The 22,750-nt window shown below is 36.3% G+C and overlaps 1 protein-coding gene across 1 annotated transcript in view; it reads left to right on the top strand.

The window, feature by feature from the left end:
• Nucleotides 1-22,750, top strand: part of POLA1 (DNA polymerase alpha 1, catalytic subunit) — a 185,327-nt gene that overhangs the window by 86,833 nt on the left and 75,744 nt on the right.

Here is a 22,750-nt window from a genome sequence, read left to right as displayed (position 1 = left end):
CAGAAAGTGATGTAATGCTTTGTGCTCTTCTGTTTTTATTTTAGTTGGTTGTTTTGTCTTCTTTTAAGACCACAATACCAAACCAAGAACCAAACTGTAATGTTTGAATATTGAACATTGCTTACATAAATCTATTATGTATCTTGCTTCATGGTATATTGGATAATTAAGATAATTAAAAAGAAAATTGTTTGTCCATGTAAGTAAAAGCCTCTGATTTGTTTTAGTAGTGAGAATTTGTTTTTAAACTGGATAGCTATAATAAGGTTTAAAACTAGTTTTTGACTGTGGAATGCATTCAGACTCTGGAAATGTGAGATTAATTTCCAGATTGTACGTTTATTTTCTTCTTACAAAAGGGCTTTTCATGGAGTTGGGCAAGTAAACTTTTTGTCTTGATAGCTCCTAGAAAATCAGATGCTGAGACTTTTAGTTTATTCCTTTCATCCAGTACTTGTAGTGGCTGTATAACAGCTGGAGTTGAAATTCATCAAATGGGTGTTTGCACTAATATATATAATCCTATAAGCTATAAAGACACACCCAGAAGTATTATGGCAAAGAACTGTCTGAACAAAACATTTAATGAAACTTTCAGCCTCTCATTAAACAATCTCCTATTGTAGTAATTGCATCTGAAAGGCGCAGAAATACTGATTTGTAAGGATCAAATATATTGTCACTCCATTTTTAATTTTTTTATATATTATTTTGTTTACGTATTTGTCAAATGGCACATAATAGAAAAACAAAATGCAAAAAATGTGGTTTTTAACCTGTAAATAATGAGCTACCTTTTATGAAGACAGCCCTATCAAGAGCCTTTCAGCCTGATCCACAGCTCACTGAGATGAATAAGTATACTTTTTTTTCAGTGTGCTTTGAATCAGGTTTTTTTTGAGTGTTTAACTGTTCAAGATATTGCTTGTTTTTTCCTTTAGACTGTTGAAATGCTTTTATATGTGGCTGTATAAATTTAGGGGCAGGGAGGAGTGCCATAAAATCTAAAAGTAGAAAATCTACTTGTCCTTTTTGGCACATGAAACTGTGTTAAATAAAAAATTACAACCATGATATACAACATTCCTTTAAAAAGATGCAAATGTAAGTGCATAAATAGAATTTTGTGAGCCTGCTACAATCCCATTGTTTTTGTAAATTACTCGCCTTTATATGAAAAGATCTGCTTCTGCAATAGTTTTTTGCCATGAAACACTGAAATGTTTTATATTTGACGTCTAAAATGTATCTACCATTGCTCCAGTATTTACAGATTTCTTAACGGTATTAGCAATGTCAATTTTGATAATCTTACTCTTAAATGTAAATATATTTTTAAATGACATAGATTTTATTTCTTCTCAGAAATGCATTTATTCTATGAGAGATTGATCCTGTTGTGTGCTTTTTTTTTTTTTAATTCTGCTTCAGAAGAGCAAATAGATGAAAAGAGAGAGAAACGCTAGCTAATCTAAATTGGGAAATGAAGAGGGCTTTTTTAAGCATGAAAATTTCATCATCTTGTCAGCTGGCAGAATGCCTGCTGTGTGGATTCACAAAGGCTAAGAATTACACTTTCATGAAATTTTCCTCACTAACTGCCCTGGTTAATTTGAAAGATAACCCACTGTTCTAATTCATTCCTCAATTGGGCGGTGCAGGTTTTATCTTTGATCTGACAAAGCATTTGTGTTAATCGTTTTGGCCCTCTACTAGACACTCTTGGGATTGTGCTTTTACAATAAATGTGTCTGTGATAGCTCTTTAGTCTATTATACTTACAATAGATCCATAGAACTGGTAATTAATTCTGTACTGCTTTGGAAATGGGGAAGAATAGGTGTAGCTCTGTCAAGTGCTGCTGGGAAGTTTGTTTAGCTAGTTCATTTTTGAAGTGTTACCCTCAGCCATCAATGAAACATCCATGCTAGGGGAATGGGTAAAAGCTGAAATATGCAAGCACAAATGGAAAAACTGACCAACTCTTTTGCTTAAGCAGGGCGTAATTTCATTTATAGTAAAAGGATCTAATTATTACGTTGGAACCTGTTTTATGTTTCCCACTGGAATATTCAAATGCTCATTTTTGAACACTTAGTAAACAAAAGCCAACTCTTAGATTCCCTTTTAAAAAGCCCTGTAGAAGTCAGTGTTCATGACAATAAAATGAATCCCATATCTTATCTAGCTGTTGAGGTGTTAGTTTTGCTAGCTAAAAAGAATTGAATAAAAGCCCCCAATATCTTCTAATTTGAGCAGTAGCAAAATTCATACAGAACTGGTTGGACTTGGAAGTTGGTGTCCCTGAAGCAGCAGGTTTTAAATTTTTTTTTTAATAACATGTATACACCTGTACTATTGTTTGTAGTATCTTTATAGGCTAAAATCTGCTTTTATATAGATGCTCTTTCTGTGTTGTCTGGTAAATAATGGGTGGCATCTATAGAACTCTGTGTGTTTTTCAAAACACATAAAATGATGTGAACTTTAAAAGGGTTTTTAAAAAATACTGAAAAAATCTTGGTCCAACCTGTATTGCACTGTTTTTGTTTCACAGTCTTTTTCTACTGGAGCACTGTAACCCCCAGGCAAAAGTGAGTTTGAAGGCTATTGAACACTGCTAAATAACTTTATACTGTTCAGCTGTGAAAATTCAGTGTTCAATAGCCCTCAAAATTTCTCATTTCTTACCTGTGGTGGGGTGTTCTACTGCTTGCACATTAGGTCGCAGTATAAAAGCATCTTCAAGATCTTTGAATTACTTTTTATATATATATATTGCTGTCCTGACTCTTGTATATATGTTCAAGGGGTTTGCATTAGTATTTTGTGCACTTAAAAAGGTAAAATATTTATAAATAAGATAACATTGTAAGAGGCCATGGCATTCACACAGGTTTTGGGATTGCATGGCAAATTTGCTTAAGAAAGATGACAGGGCTCGTTCTGAACCCAAAATTTCCCACACCTCAGTGAGGTGTATTGCCAAGAGCCCACAGGTGTACACCACATGAACAGGTGAAAATGTGATTGTAGATGATGGTGATGACTTCTGTAATCATGTTCTCACAAGAGTCATGCATTGAAAGGGTTTTTGTTTGGTGGGTGGGTAGGGGTGAGAAATCTCTTTGGTGTCAGGGAAAGGTGTCTCATAGTGGTAATAGTACAATATTTTATTTATTGCTCTGCTAATAGTACTAGAATTATATGGGCATGTGATGAGGAGTAGTTTGGGCCAGAATTGTGACACCAGCTCATGTAGTAGGCAGAATCTGATAGCTAGACTCTACCTTCAGATTAACTCCAGTGATTATTTTCAGTCCTTTCTGTATGTATGGAAATAGGTTTCTGAGTATTTTCCAAGTTTGAACTCGTATCACTGTCATTTTGGTTTATACATACGGAAACAGAGATGTTTATTTTTAGTGCTGAAAGCTTCCAAGTCAAGGCAGAATTGAGAGTGATTGGAATGAGAGATAAAATATTAATGTGATTCCATTCACAGTTTACTGGGAACCTGGGAGAGAGAAGGGAGCTTGCCGCCAGATTATCAGGAATTTCTTCCTCCCCTCCACAGCAGTATTTTGTGATCCTCTCCTTGATTGAGGATGACAAATGAGTTTTGTTTGGAATCAAGTTTTGGTTAACCAGAAGGAAGTTAGAAATACCTTGGTTATTGAATTGGGCAGTCAGTATTCTACCATATGAAAGTGTAAGACATCTGTCATAATTAATGTTTATTGAATAATAAAAGATGACCCTTTTGGTCATGGTGTGTAGTGCATTTTGGGGATGAGTAAGCAGTTATTTGTCACTGCACTCATCGAGTCCATTAACTGGAATCGATTCACTATTACTGCAACTTCTCCATGATCTGCCCTGTAAAGGAATTGTTTGGTTCAGACTTCCAGCATCAATACAATTTTTACTGAAGTGTTTCAAAGTAATGATCGATGTGTCTTTACAAAGGGTTTAACTCTCCTCCCTGGATTTTACCAGCCACGATGGACATGCATCCATCTCACTGGTGCTTGGGAGAGGCTGGGTATGACTCTATGCACTCCCAGTTTTAGCCACTGAGAATGAGTTAGCATAAGCAAAGAAGCAGCACATCTGTACTTAGTCCCCAGTCTGGTACCTTGCCAGAGAAGGCTTAATGACACTAGGTATCTCTGTCAGCTCTTTGTAGAAAAGGCTCCCCAGGCTGGCCACCGCATGGATCAGGTTCTAAGAAATGTGGATTGCTTCAATAGAGTAAAACTAACTTTGTAATTTCCTCTGTAGGTAGAATGCAGGAATGGAAGGACTTATTATCACAATAATTTGTCTGCTTAGGCTTATAAACGGCAGTATTGTGAACACCGTGTTACAGGAAGTGTGCCCGGAGGTAAATATGGTCGTGGGTACGATTGCCACCAAGTGTGTAATGTTTACCTAGGTGATTGAATCACTCATCTAATAACAAGATGTTGCTGTCTTCAGAGGATTACAGAAAGCACAGTCTTTGAAGGTACTCTGTTGGAACTGATCTGTTGCCCCGGTCAAAGAGCAGGTTTGTGCTGCACTAGAGAGATGCAGTAACAACTCAGTCTATCTGATCTGGCTTTAAACTCACTACAAAGTGTGTAGCTTTGGTGTAGCAGTAGCAGCATTTCTTACAAGATTCTGTAGCCAAGAATTTTAAATCTTGGTTTGGTCTGTGCATCCTGTAGAGAGATCTGCCACAATGGCATTACTGGTGGTGCTTGAGAGTGAGTGAGCAAATATGTCCTCCTTTGGATACCTTGGATTGACAGAAGTGCTACAGATACTCTATGGATTTGGAGGATTTGCTGGTTTTGAGTCTATTTTAATAAGAAATAATGAATCACAAGAGGGTTTACAAAAAACCACTGGTCTTGAATGGATCGTTGTTCATCTTTCTTTTTTTTACAGGAGTTTTAGAGAGCTCTTTTAAATTATTTTAGGTTTTTATGTTCAATTTAAAGTTTGATGGAAAATTATCCCACCAGTCTATAATTAGAGACATTACAAGAAGGAAAAGTCCAGGTAATATGGATAAGGAATAAAGTAAGTCTTAAAACCACCAGTTCCCATGGAATTCTGATGTAGTTAGTGCCTTATACTATAGTAATGTGGACCAACCAATTAGTGAAATACCAAACCAGGTTGAGTTTGTATTAGTCTACAGAACTTTTAATAGAGGCAGCTTGCCAGGAGATTACACAAGTGTGCAGGTTCTGTTGGACTTGAGTGCTTAATGATGTTTGTGTAACCAGGAATTCTTACAGTGCCCAAACACCTTGCATCCATCAGGACAAACAGAGTCAAAATCTGTTTTTCTCTGGACATTGTTCCTTCCTTAAGAATAAGTTTGCTTGATGATGTTCATGACCTAAAAGTGATGTACTTAGCAGAAATGTTTCTTAGAAGTCACTGTTGATACGGAGATCCATGGTCCAATGTTGATTTTAGAAAGTGAAAATTACTTGCTTTAAGCCCTTTTTAAAACACCCAAAACCTAAAGTGGCACCATTTGTGGTAATTCAGAATTGAATGGGCATGTAAAAGGAAAAAATATGGATTTTGTAATAAGTGAAGTAAATCTATGTTACCTATCCCAGAGTTTCTCAGTCTTTATCATAATTTTTTCCTTCAGCTTCAAAAGTAAGCTTAAAATAAATTTTACAGTATTTGGAAAACTAAAATGTTTTTCATTCATTCATCTTCCTTTTGTAAACAGTTTTGTTTGATGCTGTCTTTCGTAGTCCACATTCCTAAAAATAATTGAATAAGAAAATCATGGGGTTGGGAGGCAATGGAGGGCATAGATGAAAAACTTCATCTATGTTTGCCCTAAAATGCTTTTCCTTTTGGCATATTGGGAATGGCTTTTGCAGGTGCTTATTTTTCTCCTGCTCTTAGGTGTTAAAAGAATTATTTTCATTTTTTCTGCTTTCAAGCAGTTACCGTTGCCAAAAATAATTATAGCAATGTTCAGTCACTCTTCTATTTCTTGATAAGACACTCTTAGAAAAATTAAATAAGGTGTTCCTCAACAGAAGTTATTTCAGTATTGAAAGTCTCGTCATAAGGAAGCTTTTTAGTTAGAAGATAATTTAAAAAACTTTCATTTAACTTCATCTGAGCAGCTGTTTAGTTCTTGTTGATGTTCAGTATTTGGTGCAGTGAGGGAAAAATGGGTGAGTACGTCCATATTTCAGAATAAACTCATCAAGTGGGGAGTACTTCTGACCTTTCAGCTTGGTTCCTGGGATTAAGTTTATATATGTGAAAAAACCTCTGAGCAGTGAATCTAGGCAACACCATTTAGCTAAACTCTTCTGCTTTCATGTGCTCATTCATGTGCTATGGGAGGGGGAAAGTGACTCTTGAGCTGGGTGAGACTTCTGGGGAATTATTAATTTTTCAGTTATGGTGGCCAAGAAAAGCAGTACCAGCAGTACAATGCAATAAATTTTCTATGAGATATCCTGTATCCTAGGAAACACCATGGTCAGTTTTAGCAGCCTGTGCTGTGTTAGAGTTGACATTTGTTCCTCTTCCTGACTTGTGGAGCCTGTAATTCTACAGGTTTGTTTGAAAGGAATCATTTTAAGAGCCAATAAAGTTTTGGATCATCTGAGAATAAAAACAGATGTTACTTCATCTTAATTGAGACTGTTCCCTTCTGCAGGTAGAAATGGCAAATACTGTTGTATCAGACATGGCTTCATAGAAGGGTTTTGGATTTGCTTCAATGTCTTGTTCAGAAGTCAAGTCAAGATGCACAGGGTCTGTTTTGTGCAGAGTATCAGTGTTTCCTGCAGTGGATATGTAGAAGTGGGTACTTTTTAAATTGCCCAGGTATTAAGGAAATAACTGCTTTGTATGCCTGCTTTGGGAGATAGTGTGGTTTGAGTGCAGAACCTTATTCCAGAGTGTGTAGTCAGACAGTAAAACTGTACTGCAAAACAGTGGTTGGCCCATATGGAGCATGTGTTGTGTTGGTCTCTGTGAAGAATCCTGGAAGCCTATCAGTCAGGTTGGCTAGATTGGGCTTCAGAATTCATTTCATGATATGGCATCTACTGGGCTTTACTTCTACATTTTACTGACCATTAGTTAATCTACTACTTTCATTCAATCAAACATGTGGTTTTTGCACAGTCTGTTTCTTTTGTAAATTGAGCTTGCTGAAGGGGCAGCTCTCTCTGTGCTTTAGTCCTGTGCATTCTCTGATGGCACACTGTTTTATTACTACAGATGAACCACCCCTCTCTGTTTCCATGCCACGCTTAATATTTTTGTGTCTTCAGTCTGCCTGCAGCTGCAGCATCCTATAACACATGACAAAAAGAAAAAGGGTCTGTAGTCCTGCTGAAAGTCTTAGACCTGCTTAGTGACAGTCTTGTTGACTTTCCTCTGTATGAAGACTTTCAGCTCTCCAGCTATCTCCAGTCTAGGGGTGAGTGTGTTGGGCTTTGAGTCCATAAATGTGCCTGAGAAACCTTTCTGAAGGCTTCTAAAGGTGTGCCAGATTTCTATGTGAAAATTAAGGCTCTGCAGAATTTGACAAGTAGATGTTTTCCTTTTTTCCTGAGCAATGTCATAGCTTTGTAAGTGACATCTGCAAGAGATATCACAAATCCATGACTATCAGTAAAGGTCTCCAGATAGGAATGTTTCTGCAGTGGCTGAAATTATTACATCTAAAAATAAGAATCTCAGTTTCAGAATTGTAGCAGATACTTGATGCCTTGCATGTATACCTTCCATCTCCTATGGAACAGTACAAACCAAATGTTGATGTTTGAAATTGGTTTGTTTTTTTTATGCTGGACCAGAAAACAACACTTCTTTGTCTTGTCCTTTCCCTTCTGTGTCTCCTGGTCAAATGTGGACAATAAGATAGTATGAACTCCCAAATGGATTTATTAATTAATACACCCACTCTACAGCAATATCATCCCAGACATTGATTTAGCTGGCATTTTTCTTGTATTCTTTTTTAATTTATCATTTATAACCACCTGTCTTAGAAGATTATATACATGAACATGTTGGAGAGCATTTTTGTAATAATAAGCTATCCTTTCCTAATTAAAATTTGGTCAACCTAACAATATTATTCCTTTTATCCTCATTTGATGTAAGTTCCTGCATTAATACCTTCATTTTGGATTATCTGTATTTATAATGTCTTTCTTAAGATGTTTGCATTAGCAACACTTAATTTCTGCAATCTGACTTGAATGTGAAGTATTTAACATCGTGCATATTTTATAGTTGGTATGTTTTAATTGTTTAAGTTTTTAGAATTTACTGGATTTGGAAGAATTATCTGAAAGGACAGAACAGGAGGTGGAGTCAAGTGGAGGTGTATCCTCATCAACTCTGCAGTCAGCTCCCATTCCTTTGAGTGCAAGGCAACCCAGCTGTGAGGATTGCTGGCCACACTCACTCTCATCAGAGAGAGAAAGAGGGGGGGGGTGGGGAGAGAGAGAAAATTAGCGAGACAAAATTCCTTTCTATCAATCCTGTCTTTACACAAATTCAGACTTCTGAGTTCCCATACGTGAGTGTGTAACTTAATTTCCAAATTACATGATGAAAGCACATCTGTCCCAAAATTAATACCTCTTGAGAATATCATAATTGTATATACTGAAAATAATTAGTATCTGTAATTTGCAAGTCATAAATGTCTAATTTTTAGCGAAGTTGTTTGTTTCCATTTAAGATAAATTCTCAATTTAATATCCAAAGCAACATTTGACTGTACTACAAAGGGGCCAGAGTTGTTTAAAAACAGAGAACCCCCTGGCCCCCCAATATACAGAGGCACAAAATGGCATCTGCTGGTTTCTGTTGCAGAATAAGACATTAGATTTCTGCAGTAAGTTGGTAATTGCTGTAATAATTTTTACTGGATAATATATTTTTTTCATACTGGGGCAATTAATGCTGGATGATCTTGCAATAGAGCTAGCAGATACCAAGCTCACTGTTACTGACCACCTATCAAGCACAAAGATTGAATGTAGAATTTGAATTTGGTAGAAATTCTCTTTATGTGTATCTACCTGTGCATCCATCTATCTATCTGATTATGAATAATGTCATTGAGATTAGTACAACTATTTAGAAATATTAGATAGTATTCCAGTAGTTCATGCAGTGTTGATGCTGTCTCACACTATTCTTTAGTATTTGCATGTGGTTTTTATGCTTTCTTGAAGGAAGCAATTAATCAAATCCCCCTCCCTCCTACTGCTTTTTGTGTTTCTTTTTCTTTCTGCGATAAGAGATCACCATTTGCACTGAGTTGTTCCTTTAATGGGGCATTTTTGGGGGATCACCTTGTTATGATTTTGGTGGGTTTTTTTAAACCCCATCAGTTAAGTAGCAGAAATAAGCTGAACTGTGATATGATCCTTGAGAGAGTTTCATGTACAATTACACATAAGGTGGTTTTATAATCTAACATCCTTTCTCCCTCCCCAAAGTAAAAGGTACTGAAATACCTTGTAGAGAATTCATAATTTAATTTAAATTCTCTATGTTCTGGTTTGTCTTTGTTGGCTTCCCAACAAAAGTGAGTCAGGCACACTAAGACTTAGAAAATAAGGCTTTATTATCTGCTAAGAAATGGTCAGGGATTTCTCCAGAATTGTGTTTTCAGTGTTCATCCTGTGTCCATTTCTAAAGGGCTTCATGAGGCTCGTGGCACTGTGCCACCCAGCAATCAAATGCCATTCAGAAAAAGGCTTGAGTAGCAAATACCTGTTTGAGGAGCATCTGAGACTGTAGTGAAAATAAGGAAAATTACCTGGGGAGTGATTGCAAACTTTCATAATGAAAAGTACATTTAGTTTCTATATAAATTAAACTGGATCTTTCCAGACACAGATCTGTGCATGAGAAACCAACGACATAACCAAGGCTTAGTCCCCTATATTGATGGGGTCAGTGTGATTATTGGACATTTTTGGTTTTTTTTAGAGACAAAAGGCATCTAGACAGATCTCTTTCCTTCCCATTCTTTTCATCCTAATTTTAATTGTAGGTAACTCCTTAGCTGCAAGGTTTCCAGCCTTCTCCTTGTGGTGAGTCACTGAACTATCTGTAACAGATGAAATGTGACACAGAATTAGGAGTCTGTTAAAAACTCTCTTTTGGCAGGAAAGACCTTCAGAGGCAGCACAACATCCTTAAAATAAGTAAGTTAGTGAAAGAAAATGCAGGCTCATGGAATCATTGAAAGGGACCCTAAAGCTCATCCAGTTCCAGCCCCCCTGCTATGGACAGGGATGTCACCCCCCAGGTAAGGTTGCTCAGGGCCTGATCCAGCCTGGCCTTGAACACTGTCAGGGATGTACCTCTCCCACTGTCTTGGTTGTTTCTTTAGATTAATTCTAGCAGACTTCATTAGTTGTTAATAGGACATTCCAGCTATGCCTGAACAGGCACTACCAAAGGAGTTTTGGCTTTTTATGTCTCTTAAGTGTTTTGGAACTCTTACGAAAGATTCCCTTTGGATTATAAAAGTTGTTTAAAAAATCTAAATGTTGTATATTTAATGAGTACATCTAATTTGACTTTTTGGGCAAAAGTCAGTTTCTTCACAAGAAATCTGTAAGATCTCTTGCTGGACAAGGTTGTCTGACCTTATGAGATACCAGCGCACAGACACAGAGGTAAACAAATTCCTTCATTCCCAGTTCTGTTCTGTATTGTTGCTTTCCATACTGACTGCTCAGTTGAGATACCTTTCTGTTATTCTCAGACATGTAAGCATATCTAACAGAAGGATTTAATTATTGTGGTTAATGCTTTAAAAACCATAATTTCAAAGACTTTCCCAAACAGGAGAGTAGCGTGATAATTCTTTCAGCTGCTTAGAAAGTTACTGGAAAGTCATTAAATGGTAGAAATATGTTAACTTTTATAGGAGGTCTTTCTACTGAAGAATTCGTTGTTGCATTGCAACAAGGAAGGTGTAGGCCAAATGTTGTTTCTTCTTAGTTCTGTTTTTTAACCCAACATCCTTTTTTTTTAAAGCAAAGCTGTATTAAAATGATCAGCTGACAAAATTCTGCTACTTCTTCAGAGAACCTTGGGGCCAGCCTCAGCTATTTTATTGCTTTTACATTTTTCACAAGAGAAAGACAAGAATATGCTTTCATTGAACTTAACATGTTGTTTGGCCAGTTTTCTGTAATTCAGTAAATACAAATTGTACCCTGGTTATCCATCTATGTCTGTCAAGCAAATTTTAATGGATGAGTGAGTGAGTCAAATTCTATGCATGGAAATATACAAATATGCAAAATATGGGTCTAATTACAAGGCTGCAGAATTTACACAAGGTCAGGTAAACAAGGCACTCTGTAATAATTATTAATTGTTAATAATGCCTTTGGCAAAACAGATTTCTGCTTTGAACACCTAACAGCTTTGCATTTTTAGTTATATGAAACAGCCAGATTGGTCAACTGTTGAAAAAGATAAGAGACCTCACCTCTGTAATTGCTTAATAATTTTATCTGAGTAATGGGAAGGATACTGTTCTGAAAAATAAAAGTATATTCTACAGTTACCTGTGAAAGTTCCACAGTGAAAATCAAAGGAATGCATTATCATTCATTCCTTAAATAAATGAATAAATTAATTTACAGATAATTTGTTTTCTCACAAGGTAGTCCTGGAAGCTGTTTCTGTCTCATCCTACGTGGTAAAGAGCCCTTTTTGTGAGTCATCATTATCCTTTGAAGTAGTTGGGGGTTTTTTAAGGTGTTCAGTCTATCCTGTCTGAGTTCTGTTGCCCTTTCCTTTACCGTCATCCATGTACCTTTTAAACTTACCCGTCTTTTGGTCAATTGTAAATATTTGTCATGTGGCTGTAAGACAGAAAAATTTGCAGAAAAGGAGAGAATAAAGGCTGAAGTGGGAAACATGAGGTTCCATTATTGAATAAAATTGAATCATGCAAATAAAAAGTAATTTCCTTTATATATTATAATACTGGATTTTAAGGTTGAATGAGCAGTTAATTTGGACAAGAATGGTGAAGGTGGTTGCAGGTAGAAGAACATACCTATAACAGATTTCATAGTTTTGCATGACATTTTCCCCTGGTGTTGCACGTACAGTTCTCTCCTGTTGCAAGCTGTGCAGCAGACAAAGCTTCTTTCAGCAGTAGTCCTTGCTTTCTTTAACACTGCCACAATCCAAAATGAATGTATTTTGAAGATGAAACAAGTTTGAAGATCATGAGAAATATCAAATTTGGTTTAGATACTGAGCAAATGGTTAATTTTTTAATGTTTGTTGAATGATTGCAGGCCAGTGACATAGACTGGCTAAATAATAAACTATTATTAGTTTATTATTTAGCCAGTCTATTATGGGTTTTATTTAATGAAGGGCTTTGCGCAGTGTCTCTAACATTAGCTGACTGCTTAATGATTGAAAGAACTTCCTCCAAGACAATCTTTCCAGTAAAACTTTTGATAAGAGATGCAACTGCCTAGTTAGCAGATGACTTTTCTGATAAAACTGAAATGTTTTCATCTGTATGACTGTGTGAGTCTCTGCAGATAGAGCTTCTGCCTGGCACTTCGTGTCAAGGAGTTCCAAAGGCTATTTGAGAGAGTTGAAAATATTTCTGGTTTTCACTGCTGTGGTTTTGTCATCTTTTCAGCTTCACTGCAATTCTAGTTTGAATTGCAAAGAAAGGTAAACAAAACAACAAGTTTATCATCTGTACACTGTATTGTTCACACTTGTAGGCTTTCTTTTGTCAACTTCTGTTTTCGTGGACTGTCTTTTGCACTCCTTTTGTTCCTCTTTTGCCAGGATAGTGGTGGGTAAATATCAGCAAGCACTGATGTTCTCTTAGGTGAGCCATGGTTTTCATGGGTACACAAAGGCCATAACTGTTTACCAAAATCCTTTTCATCTTCTGTTTTCTCAGCATTCAAGTATAGAATTGCTTGTAGATTGTTTTTAGTGCTGCACATGATCAGACATAGGGCAGCAATTGTATTAAGCATTTTTCAGTTTCTGATGTTAATCTTCTATTATTCTCTTAATCCTGAGAATTTGTAATAAAAATCATTCCATTAGTCAAAATTTTGTCCTATTTTTGATACTCTTTGTGCCATGCTTGTTGTTCCTCTCAAGATGCTCTTCCTTGTTTTCAAATGTTAGCAGAAAGTGATGTTATTTCACAATCTCTATTATGTTTATAACCACAAAAAAAAAAATTACTCTATCATACTTTTTTTTATTTATAAGGCTGGTTTTGTTGTTCTTCTTTACAGTGGTTTCTTCTGTCTGGTTTTAGTAACGTGCCCAGAATTGTAGACACCATTTCAAGCAAGGCCTCTCTGCTGCCTTTACACAGACAAATGATTTCTTTTAGTCCTTTGTTCAGTTTTTTTTTCCCCTCTGCTTTTTTCTTTTCATTCACTTTTCCTTTTGATTAATGTATTATTTTAGCATAATTTTTGCCTTTCAGCATCAGTCTCTTACTGTGAGCTAACGTTTATCATTCTCACATCTCTTCTCCATCCTCCCCTCCCCAATATGGCCAGTATTATTTGTGCTGGTTTTTTATATTTATGCTCTTTTATGACTTTCTATTTGTCTGTTGCATTTCTGAATCTTTTCTATTTTCAACTCCCGCAAGAAGTTATTCCAATTTGTATGTAACTGTCACCTAAACAGTTTCTACTGTTGATTGTTTTGGCTCTGAACAGAAAGCCTGGGTGGTAAACAGCCTTATAAGCTTAGCAGAGGCTAAACTTTCCCATCTTTCAACATGAAGAACTCTTAATTCTGAGATGAATTATTTGTCTTTTCTCCTACGGCAGTGTTAGAGTTAGTCTGGATTCTTGCTGGCAAATTGAGTCTGTTTGGGTCAAGCTGACCTCCCCCAGAAGTTTTGTCATTTTGGATTTCTCTAAGGATCTCATTCTTACTTTTCTAACATTTGTTTTATACCATGCTGCTTATACCAGTACATAGATTCTACTTAGATAAGTTTTGTTACTTTCTGTGAATTCTTTGAATTATCACCCTTTTCCACTGTTTAAAGGGTACTTATGAGTATATGGAGGTTTTTTGATAGTTTTGATCATGAGAAGTATTCCTTAATTTAAATGTGTGGTACTTATTTTTGCTGTGGTACAGGCAAAGAAAAAGTATAAATGCATAATTTGATCACTTGGACCAAGTTTGAGGCAATTTGTGCTACTGATTGAATTTTGGAGTTGCAACTTTTTCTTTTGCTAATTTCAGTAAAGGTATAAGATACATTGTCACTGATATATTTTTATTTTTATTTTTTCCCCTTCAACTTTTATGCATATTGAGAAGTTCAGTCTGTTTTGCAAACACGTACTAATGCTATAATATGTTTTCCCATATCTCCCTTCTCAAATTTTTACTGTTATTGATTGAAGATTCAATTGAGAAATGTGTTTAGAACCCTGCTTTCTGTGGTAATCATAGAAGTCAGTGGGAAGACAAGAAAATTGTATTGAAAGAAATTGTGTGCGTGTGTGTTTTGTGTTTCAGCATAGATTATCTCTGCCAAAATAATAGCTGTCATTTTGTTCTTGTTATATTAGTGGCCTGTAGCTTACTACTACCCCTTTTGCCTTGCTTTTGTCCATTCATCTATTTGTGAGTAGAAAAAGAATTTTGTGAAGGGCCATAATTTGGGGGCTTTATTATGCTAATAAAATCAATATTTTTGTTATCTATTTAAATTAAATATTCCAAGATGGTGACCCCACTCTACCCTGGTATCAAAGCTGCAGACCTTAACATTCAGTGACTTTGAAACTTGAGTTCTGTTTAGAATTTCACGTCATGCCTGTCGCAGGAGAAAAAGATGGAAAATGTATACTCTGAGCCTATAGGACTTCCTGCAGTGCTTATTAATCCTTTATGGATCATTTGAAATGTTTCTAGTTTATTTAAGCTTTGCTGCTTGTATCAGATTGTTCCTGCAAAAAAAAAAGGGAAAAGAGATCATGCTTTGAATTTTTAAAAATGATCTCACTTTCAAGCAAAAGCACTTTTATGCTCCATTAGAGTTGAATTTGCCAAACTCTTACATCGCATTAACACAAGCTTTACTGGATAGATAAACGTGTTGTTTAGGGACTGACTAGAACTTTACCAAACTGCATATTAAGATTTTGTCATCTTGCAATTTTTATCTTGAATATTTTCATCATGCAAATAGAGGGATCAGACAAAATTATTTCATTAAGAAACTGTGTGGCACAGTTTTTATGTATTAACAGAGGATAAAAAATAAGCAAATCAAATTTGATAGTTGGGTATAAAACTAGAGTCTTGTTGAACTCCCAAGTGTGCCATCTTTTGCAAAGAACCAGTTAAAGTTTATGCACATAATTGAGGCTCTGCTTTTTGTGTTTTGCTGCTGTGATAAAGTTGTAGAATAAATGCATTATGATTTATAGGTTGTGGAAAAAAAATTCTGGATCCACAGGCAGGAGGTGAAAACTCTGGGTGGAATTATCTTGGTGGCAAATTAAGGACTAGTCTCCACATGAAATGCAGTAGCAGATGGGTGAGCTTGGCATTGAACTCATTGCACTGGGATAGAGAGGCTATCAGAGCCCTTCAGGAGTGGTCAGAAGGTTAAAATATCTACGTCTTTTTTTCTGGGTTCATCTCAATATATATTTTCTCAATATATATTTTCTTTGCTTAACTAATAATTATATGTATGAATGGTTGTGCTCTCACTGTAAGTGCTACTTTACAGGAACTTTTTTGTTGTTGTGTTTGTTAGTTAAACCAAGATTATTATAATAATGGATTATATCTTCTTGTTTTACTATTTCTGGGATATTTTAATATGCTACCTGCTCAGAATTATGTTTTTCAGGTATGGGTTATTCTGCTTTAAAAATCAGCACCTTTAGAACAAAATGGAAAATTATGTGTTGTTATTCTCCAAAAAGTTTCTTGTAAGAAATCACATTCATTGTTAGAATCTTAGCTTATCTTTTTCAGTTTCTTTTACTTTGTGTGTTTTATTACATATGAGAGTGGATTAGTATCAATATGAAGTAAAAACACCTTTTATGTGTTTATATCCTCTTACAAAATGCTTATTACCATAGTAACAGAGGGGGCCTATTAGCTTAGTGTATTTCTTTAAATATTTCTAAAACATACATAAAGTATTCTGTACGTATTACACCCATACATTTTGTGTGTATGTGATCTTTAATTCCATTTACAAAACCCCTCACAACTAAAAAAAAAAAAACCCCAACCAAAACCAAACAAACAAAAACCACCGAAGGAAGCAAAACTATTTGGAGTATCAGCTTAAAGTTTCACACACAGTTTTTCTATGCACAGAATTTCCATGCACAGAAATTCAAAAAAAGGAAATTTTAATTTTATGTGGGTGTTTGTGGGTCTGTGTCACATATGTAGATGCATGCAGATACATGTATACACACACTGATTCCATCTGATGGAATTTGGGAAACAACTGGAATATTTTTTTCCCTGAAAATATAGGCTGAGTAATCTGAATTGTTGCTGGTGTTTGCTTTTAATTTGTTTGCCCATCTTTCCCATCCTCTGACCTCTCTCATTTGTCTCTATTGCTGTCTTCTAGAGTTCTTGAAATTAATAACACCTGAGTTGTGCTAAAGCCAATTTAAAAGAAAAAAAAAAAGCCCTTAAAGATAGGTGTTTGAAGAGAGGAGGATTTAATTCAAAAAGATCAGAGGTAACTAATCAGAGAAGTTAAGGTAAATTATTCTGGTTAGCAAATATCTGGGTGGTGAGGGAGTGGCATGGGTGTCTTCGTTCTGCTGCAGATTACTCTTTCTAAAGACAATGGTCTCCCCTGGGCCAGGCATCAGTCCATACAAAGGGTGGCTCAGCCTTTCCCTGCCCTACATGAGCATCAGGACTGGCTTAGGTGGAATTCACACCTACACATTACATTGTGATGCAGGGTGAGAAGAGAGGTTCTACCAAAACCTTCTCCATGTTCCCCTGCTGTTCATTTCTGGCAGAATTGTGCCAACCACACCAAAGGTTGCTGCTGGTCACATGGGGTGTGATGAAGAAGCAAAAGCATTTTGCTGGCTGCTGTTCAGTTCAGGTTCACCAGCTGTGTGCCATTGGCACACTCACCAGGGATGGATGCTCTGTGCTCCATCACACAGCTCATCAGTAGAAGATCTCAGTGGGACTGGACCCCAGGGCTGCACTGCTGTTTACTGGTCTCCAGCTAGAGTCTGTTCCACTGGTCACCATGCTGGGCCCAGACACTGAGCCAGTTTTCAGTCCATCAAGATTTTCTGAGCACTGGCTGATGTTACTCCTTTCTTTAGATTCAAGTACACTATGCTGCCTATTGCTTTTCTCCCATCAATGTACCTACTTGTTTTTCTCAGGTCACCCCTCAGTCCCCTTTTGTGATGGTAAGAGAATGCTCCTCAAGGTCTGTTGCTATTATTCTTTTTTCAACTCCTTCAGACATTGTTTATGGCTCTTCAGCATAGCAGGTTTTTTTGTTTTTTTCTTTTTGACTCTTGCCACCAGAACTGTGTGTGTGTTCCAGTATCATTCTCATCCATGTGTTTGAAGAAGTTCAGCTAATTTCTCATACTCAGTTCTTCACTATTCAGTCTCCACATCTTGCTAAGTCTGCCTTGAAAGCTGATGTTGAATAACTTGTGTGCCACGACTCCTTTTCAGGTGGTAATTTCTGGCACACTGTATTTCCATTCTGTAGGGCTGAACTGAAGTCTTTGTTCCCAGTGTGTTGCTTTTGTTTTGCTGAACTAATGTGTATTTTGTGTCAAATGAACAAGGTTTTCCAAAACAATTTCTTCATGCTTATCATTATTTGCTGTTCTGCTTTTGTCATCTGTGAATTTTGTCTAAATTGATTCCTCTCTTCTACTAATCAGTGGTGTAAAAAGAGTTAGTGTAACCTTTTGTTGTGATACACCTGCAGCAATCCCTCTGCATGCCATATTGAGAAATGCTTACTTGACTGTCATCACTTTGTGCCTCACAGACAGTTGATTTTTTGAGATGCTTCAACTTTGCACTTCTTAATCCATTTCATGTGTACTTCATTAGCATGTGCAATGCTGATTTAATGCAGTGTCCTTTGAAAGTTAATCAAATGTCATTCAAGAGATTATTTGTAGTATATCTGCCTTTCTTGACCAAACCTGTAATGAACTGCCATGTTTGTTTGAGACTTTTCTATATAAAACATTGACTGATGGTAATTCCATTGCTGTTTTTAAATTCTTGATCACTTCAAGTCTATATCAGTATTTCTGTTGTTTTTCCTCAGGTTACTGTTAGACTGTTACATAGAAATAGTTACATGGATTGTTCTGATTTGCTTCTGTAACTATTTCAAGGAAATTTGTTATTTTGGTTGATATTGGGTCTCAGTCTTTTGAGGCAGCTTTGAGGGTTGGCAAGTTCAGCAAGTTACACATCATCTTGGCTCTAACAGGACTGTTGAGTTCCAGCATTTGTTCTATGAATATGCTGAATTTTGAGGGCCTATTAAGTGTTTTCTTCTTAGCAAATCAGAACATAGTTTTTCATGTTTATTTGCTACTATGCTGTTACTGTGCTTTTTCAAAATACAGAGAAAAGTTGCATTTCTGATTTTTTTCTGCTGTAAACTTTTTTTTTCCATTGCATTATTTCTTTATTTCTACATTCTTAGTTAATATCTAATTTTCCTTATTAGTGTTCTACTTTGGGAAACTTCTGATTTATGTCAGCATCTGTCAACTTCCAGTCTCCATTTTTTATACTTACATTTTATATGTGCAAGTTAAAATTTACTTGTAATTTGCCTTATATTGAGAGAGAGGACTTTCAAGTTGTTTGGAACTGTTCCTTTACCCATATGAAATGTGATGAGGTCATAACATTAGTTTCTAAGTTGTCATAGTCTTCTACTCCAGACATTTAATTTTTCTTTACCTGTCATAATGAAAGTAAATATTCTCTAGATTTTAGAAAATACTTGTTCTAGAGACTTGGGGCAACATGTGGAATGTGTGCTACAAAATCAAAGAACCTACACCATAACAGCAGGGTTTTTTTCCAGCAGATAGCATGTAACAAGTAACCTGTTCTGCTCTCAAGAGTTTGCAGTTGGAAAGCAAAGCTCTCCTGGGCCATAAAATTTCAGTATTGAGCTATTGGTTTTAAGGGCCTTGCAGGTCTTGGTAGCAGCTAACCTTTATAAAAAACAAAAGCATAATTCATCTGAAGGATCATCCTTTACATGCTGATTTGATGCAGCTTGTTCTTACTGGATGTGATTTACTAAATAAGTGTTTTGAGTGTTAGGTTAAAACAAAAAAAGTCACTGCAACAGCAATGTTATTTTGCTTTCTGTGTCTGTCACCAGAAGCAAGAAAAAAAGTCAGTCTCTTCTCCATTCTCATGTTTTTTAGTTCAATGGGTTTATGACAGGCCTTTATTTCTGTTGAGTTGGCTTTTTTTTAGTGCTTACTCAGGAGCATCAATTTTAAAGGTCCATCTGGTTACTTCACTTGGTGTCCAGAATAGTTTAAGAGATTTTCAAAAAAACAGCACACAAAACCCCCCACTTTCTGCTGTGTTCTCTCTGAACCCTTGTCCTTCCGATTTTCTTCATACTAGCCTCAAAGCAGATTTTAATAAAATTTACCATGCATTACATGAGTATAAGTTCTGAAAAATTAAGTTATAAAATTTTAAAGCATTGCCACATTTTAGATGTCTGCCTTGCTATTTTGAATGCCAAATTTGTCTAAAGTTGAATCTTGGCTGGAATTTTAACCTAAAATGGATTAAATTTTTTTTCAAAATTAAATGGAACATGTTTTTTCTGTCTTCAGCTAAACCACAACAGCTCTTCAGAGATGCTGTTGTTTCTTTCTGACTTCACTCAGCTGCAGGAGATCAGTTCTTTATAGCAAGTAGCAGATACACTCAATTTATAATCCTTTGAAATTCTTAATTATTAATAGAAAATATGTAAACTCTCTTAAAATTCTGTATCCCTTTGACCTCTTGTCTCAATCTGGAGCAGATGGTGTGCACTGTATGGAGATATCCCTCGAAGGCATTTGTAATTGACATGGAGGTGATATGAGCATCAGTCCCTTCTGAAGAAGTGAAGAACTCTGCAGTCTGGCAGTAGTGGAAAGGCAAATGAAGTCAAAGTCAGTAGGGAGGCAGAACAGGAGCTTTCTTCAAAAAGAATAGGCAGGTGTAAGGCAAAGTTTGAGAGCAACTGAAGGAGACTGGAGGAAATTCTGGGCAAGTGTTGAGAGGAATTACAGAAATGAAAGCCTGAGGAGAGGCCAAGGAGGAAGGCTGACCATCCCATAATACTTCACAAAAGGTTTTTTGAGATTTCTTAAACTAAGCTTGATGCTTAGTTTAATTAATGGTAGCAGGAAGAAAAATCTCCTTTAAGGTGGAGTTAAGTGGAGCGGTGTATGTTTATTATCTCAGAATAAAGTATGCTACAGATTTGGTTTAATTATTCCAAATCAAAGTTCCAAGAAAAGTAACTTGGAGTTTAAATGTAACATCTTGGGATATGAACCTGCCTAGTGAGGTCCTGAGAGGGGAAATCTGTTGCAATATAAATCAATTCAGTTGAAGCCCACAGTCATGCTTGAATTATAATCACTTGCTTATTTTAAGACATTGCAGTAAAAGGAGTGTTAATGTCATTCAGGTGACCTTGCACACCCAAAATTTTGGTGCTATGGCTTTGAAGTCTTTAACATTTGGCTATGAGGAAGAGTAGATATTTTATCTTTCTCTTTTCCTTTCTCTTGGGTGTCTTTTGTCATCTAAAGAAAATCCATCTAGTTTTGACAATTTTACAAAACATTAAGAAAAATTTGTAGTGTGGAGCAGGGGCCTAGGCTTGATTAATAATTAAAAACCAAAAAAAGCCCCATAAAACCAAGAAACCAACCCAAAAATGCTTGCAAGAATTGACTGTAGATAAGGAAGAGAGACTGGGACATGGCACATGAGATTGGAGTGGACCCAAGTGACTGTAGGCGAAACTAAAAGCAAAGAAGCTGAATTGACTGGAGTTGGTTGAATTAGAAATATTCAAATATGGTATCTGCTGAAGGGCTTGAAATAGCATGAGGAGGCAGGTGTGGGTGGAGATGGCCTGTGAAAGTTTAGGCACAAAAACCAAGCAGTTATAATGGAATGTGATTGGTTGAATAGAAAAAGAAAAGCATGAGGAAATTAATAAATATTTTCCTGCCTTTGCTGTTGGGGAATACTGGGCAAAATGCAGTGCTTTCAGAGGAGATAGAAAGTTACTATGGGCTAGTCTGTTTATTTCCAGAAGCAAAATCTGTGTATTCCTTTAAACACTGTTTTGAAGAAGAATGGATTTTTAAAAAAAAAATTTAAAATAGAAGAGAGATTCTGATACTACAGAGTTGGACATTTAAAAGTTGAACATGGAGAGTGAATACTGCTTACTTAAGTTTAATGCAGGTCATTTATGAGTGGTGTTATCCCTTTCTGTGTTTTTTTCAGTGTGTACAGGTGAGACAGCACTGGTTAGATGAGCAGCTGGTCTGTATTTGTTTCTCTCCATTGCATAGTGGATGCTTTGACCTTATTGAATGCACTTACTGAAACTTTGGCTGGGATTATTTATTTTCTCATGGAGTTTTCTGTGGCACACTTACTGCAGGATCAAGTGGCTCTTAAAAATCATCTTTACAAGAGCTGTGTGTTAAGCCACAGACCAATTATTATTTCTATTTATCAAAGAGATGAGGCACACGGGAATGAACATTGAATGTGTTCATGAGTTTGGGTGCCCAATTTGTGGATCAAAGGACCTGTTTTTTCAGTGTATAGTACTGAGTAACTGCCTGAAGAAGAACTTTCAGGTTGCAGTTAGGTCTAAAGTGATTCCTGAGGTGCTCATTGCTCGTGGGTATGCTCAGTGAACTGGAAGTGGCTTGTCCAGCAGCTCGGAGGATCTGTGGAGTGGCACTGGTGCATTTCAGCACCCTGGGGCCACCTTCAGTTGACTTTGGCACTTTGTTTTCATCTCTTTCATTTTGCTGCATACTCTTTCCAGTGTTCCCAGCACATAGGGATGCAGCAGTAGCTCTTTTTCACTTCAAAAACCTGTTTTATTGTAAAGGCAATCCAGTACTTTCAAAAGAATTAAAATATAGATATGGCCCTTTAAATTGACACATGATTTGTACATACAGTGAACTGAGATGAGGATTACCCTGGCTTCTGATTGCAGGCTTCTTGAGCTTAATGTATTTCTCATCCACTCTGTATGTGAAAATCTATTGCTAAAGGGTGCCATTGCATTTCACAAGGAGCATATGCATACATCTGATGACAAGATTTGGTCTGTATAAAGGCATAACTTGTTTTTATTAATGATATAATGAAAATTAAGCTCTCAACTATTCAATCAGCCCACTGTGGCATAACAAATGTTTCAGCACAGAACTTGTGTTCCAGTAAAATATAGCAAATTCATTGTGACATCCATTGGTAACATGTATTACACTATTTTCAGAATTTTTTTTTTCTTAGGCAAAATTGCTTCTCTATATTTCCAAGATATTTATCGAAATTTGGTTTTAATGTGATTTCTTGGAATCTTACTAGAAGTCTATACTGT

The sequence above is a fragment of the Molothrus ater genome, chromosome 2 (assembly GCF_012460135.2).
Source record: "Molothrus ater isolate BHLD 08-10-18 breed brown headed cowbird chromosome 2, BPBGC_Mater_1.1, whole genome shotgun sequence".
NCBI lineage: Eukaryota > Metazoa > Chordata > Aves > Passeriformes > Icteridae > Molothrus > Molothrus ater.
This window is presented reverse-complemented; position numbering and strand designations above follow the sequence as displayed.